The 7,516-nt window shown below is 32.8% G+C and overlaps 1 long non-coding RNA gene across 2 annotated transcripts; it reads right to left on the bottom strand.

Moving 5' to 3' along the window:
* Nucleotides 1-5,677: 5,677 nt before the first annotated feature.
* Nucleotides 5,678-7,190, bottom strand: LOC146902058 (uncharacterized). 2 transcript variants are annotated; one of them, XR_015023409.1, is made up of 4 exons: nucleotides 6,924-7,190; nucleotides 6,608-6,826; nucleotides 6,446-6,533; nucleotides 5,678-6,363 (listed from the first exon to the last, which is right to left on the bottom strand). It is a non-coding gene; the product is annotated as an uncharacterized LOC146902058 (long non-coding RNA). The 2 variants fall into 2 exon arrangements; XR_015023408.1 differs by having other exon boundaries at nucleotides 6,608-7,180.
* Between the last annotated feature and the right edge of the window lie 326 nt (nucleotides 7,191-7,516).

The raw sequence follows: 7,516 nt of genomic DNA, 5'->3' as shown, positions 1-7,516 counted from the left end.
GAGAAAAGGGAGAAAAGTCAGAAAAGAGGAGAACTAGAGGGAGAGCTGCGATTTCATCATAACCAGGTAGGGTGAGACTAATTTTCAATATTATTAAGAGTATGATTCTATAGGATGAATTTAGCATGATCAGGTTAAGTTTTGGTGAGAATTGAGAATTAGGTTTAAGAACAATTTTGATGATTGAACCATGAACAGATGTTAGATTGATGCTAAATTAGTGTACAGAACTCAGATATACCATAAGATGATAATTAGATGTTGAATTGAGGTTAGAATTAGGAGATTAAGTGAAAAGTTGGAATTTTTAGGTTTCTGGCCGTACTGACATTCATCGCTCGCACCTGCGAGCAAGAACACTCGCAACTGCGAGCTAGAACCCAGAACTCGCAACTGCGAGTGACCTGTGAGCCCGCAACTGCGAGCAGAATAACTCGCCACTGCGAGTAAATACGTAGGAACCCAGAATGCACACTTTGCTCGCCATTGCGAGTGAAGTTACTCGCCACTGCGAGTTAGGCTGTTAGTTGCCCAAAATTGTCCCGATGCGATCCTTTCACACGTGTAGTCTTGAGATGACCTTAGAAGTAAGTTAGAGAGCTGTTTAGGATGCTTTCATAAGCTCCAGAAGTCTCTTATGGTGACTGAAACTAGAAGTGTTGCTGCATGAATGCTATAATGATGTTTTATGATATTTATATTGATGTAATTAATTCTTTATGTGAATGTTAACACATTCAAGCGTTGTTAATTGTTGTATGTTGCTGCTGTTTTCTGTTGTCGACTGTTAGTGTCTTGAGGTTGCATGAGTCGGTCTATGTTGTTGGAATTTAAGAAGTCGTCCGTGATTATGAGTCGTATGAGTTGTACACGTCGTTGTCTAAGTTGTTGGAAGTTGAGTTCATTGCATACTCATTAAAGTTGGGGGCTTTAAGCCCGGCAGCCTTTGTGCTCATTAAAGTTGGGGGCTTTAGGCCCGGCAGCCTTTGTGCTCATTAAAGTTGGGGGCTTTAGGCCCGGCAGCCTTTGTGCTCACACGTTGAAGAGCCTATTATGCTCATTTTGTTGCTGATTGGTACCACATGCATTTGCATATCAAGAAGTTCATGATGTTTAAGTTGTCGAGTTGTTGTCGAGTTGATAGAGTTGCATGGTCAAAGATGAGTCGTGTTGTCAGGTTGTTGTTGAGTTGATAGAGTTGCATGGTCAAGGATGAGTTGTGTCGTCAAGTTGAGTGTTAAGTTGATTATGATTTGTGATGAAAATTAGTAATGGTATTTGATGATTGTATTTGTTATGAAATGAAAAATATGCTAATTGTTAATTGTTGATATGTTATTAATGTTTAAGTTGTTAAATGCATTTTATTAGATTATATGCTTAATGTATTGATTATGAAATCTCACCCCTTCTGCGTATATGTTGCCTCGACCGTGGGTAATGTGCAGGTAATAAAGACTAGCTGTGTTCGTGAGTAGACTCCTCACATCGTGTCGTCTAGGATGCTCTGATACGTAACGGGATGGGGATTGTCTGATGCTTGTTTTCCTTGTTACGTATTTTATTTAATAAATGTTGAACATTTTTATGGAGACTATTTGAGATGTTAAGTTGTGGCCTTTTATGCCAAAGATTTTATGTGACGTTGCGAACTAAATTTCCGCTGCATTTGATTATTGAATTTTATAAAGACAGGTTGCTTAAATAAATAGTATTTCCTAGTATTATATTTGTTGTTAAATGATGTATTGATGTATGTGATGCTCCGTTATGTTGATAAACTCTGATAATTTTTATGTAATTTTTAAGTCGGGAAAACGGGGTGTTACACTGACCGCATTTGGTGTTGTGCTATACCTCCTTCTCATTCTTTTATTTTTTGGAGGATTCATCATGGTAAGATGCCCACGGACGACAATCTTCGTGCCCGTGGTTGCATTGTAGTGTCGATTTGCAGTTTGTGCTTGTCGGCGGAGGAAACGTCGGATCATCTTTTTCTTAGGTGTCCTTTTGCATTGCATTTGTGGAACTGGATAAGTGGTAAATTGAATTGTTTTATTGATTGCACTTCAGCAGACACCCTCCTCTCTTGTACACCAGTCATGTGCTCCTCACAGGTTTCAAACGTATTTTTGGCGGCAATTTTGCATACACTGCATGCTATTTGGTGGGCTAGGAATTCCTTGCGGTTTACAAATGTCACGCAAACTTTGCACTCAGCCAAGGCTCGTATTCACTCAAACATTGCAATGTCCGGGAATCTCTCGAACGGTAAGTGCTTGCAATCTGATTTCTCTTTCCTTGACACTTTTGCGGTTTCACCTAACTGTAGACGTGTCAAAGATATTATTATGGTTATGTGGAAGGCTCCGACGCCTCCGTGGTTAAAGGTTAATACAGATGGTTCGGTGATAAATGGCTATGCAGCTTGCGGTGGTCTATTCCGTGATAACTTAGGTACTTTCCGAGGTGCTTTTTATAGTAATATTGGAATTCAGTCAGTTTTTTATGCCGAAGTCATGGGAATTATTATTGCTATTGAAAATGCCGCTAAATATAATTGGACTCATTTGTGGATAGAAAGTGACTCTACTAGTGCTCTTAGGATATTTTCCAACTCTTCTTTGGTTCCGATGATGTTGAGAAACAGATGGTATAATGCTAGAAACCTTGGTGTTCAGGTAATTTCCTCACATATTTACAGGGAAGGAAACAATTGTGCAGATAAGTTAGCGAATTTGGGACATTCAATAGTGGGTGATATTTGGCTTGATAATCTCCCGGCTGCGTTAAACATTGATTTTTTTAGAGACAGATGTGGGTTGCCTAATTATAGGTTTCCATAACCCCTTGGTGGGCGGTTTCTTTATTTTTCTGTTTATTTTTCTGTTTTTGTTTTCTGTTTCTCTGGAGGGTTTTGGCCTAGTCCCCCCTTCTTTTGTATTTATTTTTCCCCCCTTTTTTAATAAAATTGTTGAGATGGGCGGCATAGGATGAAGGTCTCTCGGGGTGCCAACCTAGTTGGGATGTCGATGATGCCTTCTGATGCCTGTCTTTTCTCCTTGCTTATCAAAAAAAAAAAAAAAACTTAAAAAAGCTCCCACCAAACCCACTAAATTAAAGCCCCATATTATAATTTTTTTCTTAACAATTTATTTATGCAAAATAGTTTATTCGAAATAGTTTATTTATGCAAAACAACTTATTAGAATGATTTTTTAAAAACCGCTTATTCAAAACAACTTATTTATGCAAAACAGCTTATTCCGATCTCATTTTAAAAAGCAACTTATTCAAAACAGCTTATTTATGCAAAACAGCTTATTCGAAACAACTTATTAGGATCACTTTTTTTAAAACCGCTTATTCAAAACAACTTATTTATGCAAAACAACTTATTCCGATTTCATTTTTAAAAAACAACTTATACAAAACAACTTATTTATGCAAAACAACATATTTATGCAAAACTGCTTATTTATGCAAAACAGCTTATTCGAAACAACTTATTTATACAAAACAGCTTATTTGTGCAAAACAACTTATTTATACAAAACAGCTTATTCCGATTTCATTTTAAAAAACAACTTATTCAAAACAACTTATTTATGCAAAACAACATATTTTTGCAAAACAGCTTATTCAAAACAACTTATTTATGCAAAACAGCTTATTCGAAACAACGTATTTACACAAAATAGCTTATTTGTGCAAAACAACTTATTCAAAACAACTTATTTATACAAAACAACTTATTTGTGCGAAACAGCTTATTCAAAACAGCTTATTTATACAAAACAACTTATTCCGATTTCATTTTAAAAAACAACTTATTCAAAACAACTTATTTATGCAAAACAACATATTTATGCAAAACAACTTATTCAAAACAGCTTATTTATGCAAAACAGCTTATTCGAAACAACTTATTTATACAAAATAGCTTATTTGTGCAAAACAGCTTATTCAAAACAACTTATTTATACAAAACAGCTTATTTATACAAAACAGCTTATTCCGATTTCATTTTAAAAAACAACTTATTCAAAACAACTTATATATGCAAAACAACATATTTATGCAAAACAACTTATTCAAAACAGCTTATTTATGCAAAACAGCTTATTCAAAACAACTTATTTATACAAAATAGCTTATTTGTGCAAAACAGCTTATTCAAAATAACTTATTTATACAAAACAACTTATTTGTGCAAAACAGCTTATTCAAAACAGCTTATTTATACAAAACAACTTATTCCGATTTCATTTTAAAAAATAACTTATTCAAAACAACTTATTTATGCAAAACAACATATTTATGCAAAAACAACTTATTCAAAACAGCTTATTTATGCAAAACAGCTTATCCGAAACAACTTATTTATACAAAATAGCATATTTGTGCAAAACAGCTTAATCAAAACAACTTATTTATACAAAACAGCTTATTTGTGCAAAACAGCTTATTTATACAAAACAGCTTATTCCGATTTCATTTTAAAAAACAACTTATTCAAAACAACTTATATATGCAAAACAACATATTTACGCAAAACAACTTATTCAAAACAGCTTATTTATGCAAAACAGCTTATTCGAAACAACTTATTTATACAAAATAGCTTATTTGTGCAAAACAGCTTATTCAAAACAACTTATTTATACAAAACAGCTTATTTGTGCAAAACAGGTTATTTATACAAAACAGCTTATTCGAAACAACTTATTTATATAAAAGAGCTTATTTGTGCAAAACAGCTTATTCAAAACAACTTATTTATGCAAAACAGCTTGTTTGTGAAAAACAGCTATTTTGCACAAAATAAGCTGTTTTGAATAAGCTTTTTAAGAGTTAGAGAGAGAAATGAGTATGGATTATGAGTTTCTTTACTGGAACGTTGTTTAACATGTTATACACTGAAATTATTACTGAAACCATAATTATGGTTTAATGGTTTTGATAATCATGTATGTGAAACCAAGATAAATGTGTAATGATTTTTAATGAAATTATTATTGTTAGATGGTTTTGAATAATGATTAAGATGTTATACACTGAAATTATTACTGAAACCATAATTATGGTTTAATGGTTTTGATAGTCTTCTATGAGAAACCAAAATAATTGTCTAATGGTTTTGCTATGGCTATGGTTTCTGTGAGTTGGTTTCAAAACCATTTTGCTGTGGAAATGGTTTCCGTGAGTTGTACTCCAAAACCATTTTGCAGTGAAAATGGTTTCCGTGAGTTAGACTCCAAAACCATTTTGCAGTGAAAATGGTTTCCGTGAGTAATGCTAACACCAGATCCGAACTGGATTGATCATAAACAACACAATTCATCACAACATTCTCAATAATTCATCAAATCCGAATTCCAGCTTATACCAACAGATTTCACATCGAATCATTTCCCAATTCCAGTGAAAATGGTTTTGTAATAAAAAAAATTTGATAAACATTTAAATCATTATTAAGTAACCACTTAATAGTACACACTTATAACCTAATGTGAATTAATCCATAAGTAACCACTTTTTTGTAAAGCCTCGTCATCTCTCTTTTATTTCTTACGTTGTAAAACGAATTTCTGACTTTGTCTAAATATAATCGTGCTTTAATGGTTTTAATAGACTTGTATGTGAAAGAAAAATAATTGTCAAATGCTAAATAAAATAAAAGAATAGTGAAAATTATTATTGACAAATGATTTTAAATAAAAACTATTACTGAAACCATAAGTGTGGTTTAATGCTTTTGATAGTGTTCTACACGAAACCAAACTAATTGTTTAATGGTTTTGCTATGGGTATGGTTTCTGTGAGTTGTACTCCAAAACCATTTTGCTGTGGAAATGGTTTATGTGAGTTGTACTCCAAAACCATTAGATGTACTTAATGGTTTTCTTTGATCCAACATGGTGCATATCACAATCAAAAATAAAAAACATATGGAATTTTCTAACCATAACAGAGCATTTTCAAAACCATCAGATTCAGGCACCAACTTTGAATTCTTAGCAACAGAATCACAATTCTCAGAAAAATTCCCAATTTGATTTCGATAATTTCTCAAACCAAGTCCATCATCAATTTTCCCAAATTCAAATAAATCCCTAATCCCTCCAACTCATTACTCCCAATTCTCCTCCTCTTCAACGTCGTCCTTTCACAATCAACGTCGTCCTTTTTCTTCCAAAAATCAAGAATGCAAAGGAACTTGAAAATCTCCAGCAAACTTCATCACCAAACCAATCAAACCCATCATCTATATGTAACCAAAATTGAAAATCATAGCAAGATTCGAATTCAAACACAAAATCATCGGTAGTAACAGTTGACAAATTCCTGAAAGGATGGGACCTGAGAATTGAACCAAAACAAGTGAATGAAATAAAAGTGAAGAAAATATGAATTTTAATCAAAACAGAACACAGTAACATACCTTTGATTTTCTCAATGCGTCTCTTGATTTCTTGTGAACAAGCTTCACAATACATGTGAACTTTCAGAATCACTATCATAACCTTAGGCTGCACCATATAATAAAATAAAAATGATCCATCACAGATTCAAATAAATTTAAAAAGAAAAAAAATTAATTAACCTCTTCAGCTTTCTTTTCTTCCTCTGGCTTAGGTTTCTCTTTCTCTTCAATTTTTTTCTCTTGTTCTGAAGGTGGTTTTGGGATCGGAGAAAGAAGCTCAACTTGTCTATGACTCTTCCTCTGAACTCTTTCAAGAACCTTCAATGGATCCGCTTTTCCTCCTTTAACAACAACCTTGTGAGATTTGCAATCAGTAACCACATCTTCATAATTATAAATCTACACGATTTCACGCATAGCGTTCCGCAATTCAAAATTGAAATCTCTACAAATTCACAATCACGCAAACTTGTCACGAATTACAATACACACATACCTCAGAAGAATAGGGATGATCTGCAATTCCGTTTGGGATCGGCGACCTAGGAATCGAATAAGCTGTTTGTGCAAAATAGCTTATTTTGTGCAAAATAGCTTATTTGCACAAATAAGCTGTTTTGTATAAATAAGTTGTTTTGAATAAGCTGTTTTGCACAAATAAGCTATTTTGTATAAATAAGTTGTTTCGAATAAGCAGTTTTGTATAAATAAGCTGTTTTGAATAAGCTGTTTTGCACAAATACGCTGTTTTGTATAAATAAGTTGCTTCGAATAAGCTGTTTTGCATAAATAAACTGTTTTGAATAAGTTGTTTTGCATAAATATGTTGTTTTGCATAAATAAGTTGTTTTTAAAATGAAATTGGAATAAGTTGTTTTGTATAAATAAGCTGTTTTGAATAAGCAGTTTTGCACAAATAAGCTGTTTTGTATAAATAAGTTGTTTTGAATAAGCTGTTTTGCACAAATAAGCTGTTTTGTATAAATAAGTTGTTTCGAATAAGCTGTTTTGCATAAATAAGTTGTTTTGAATAAGTTGTTTTGCATAAATATGTTGTTTTGAATAAGTTATTTTTTAAAATGAAATCGG

This window comes from Medicago sativa, chromosome 8 (genome assembly GCF_051527215.1).
Source record: "Medicago sativa cultivar Bolivia chromosome 8, Bolivia_mono, whole genome shotgun sequence".
Classification (NCBI taxonomy): Eukaryota; Viridiplantae; Streptophyta; class Magnoliopsida; order Fabales; family Fabaceae; genus Medicago; species Medicago sativa.
The sequence above is the reverse complement of the archived record's forward strand: the minus strand, read 5'-3'. Positions and strand labels throughout refer to the sequence as shown.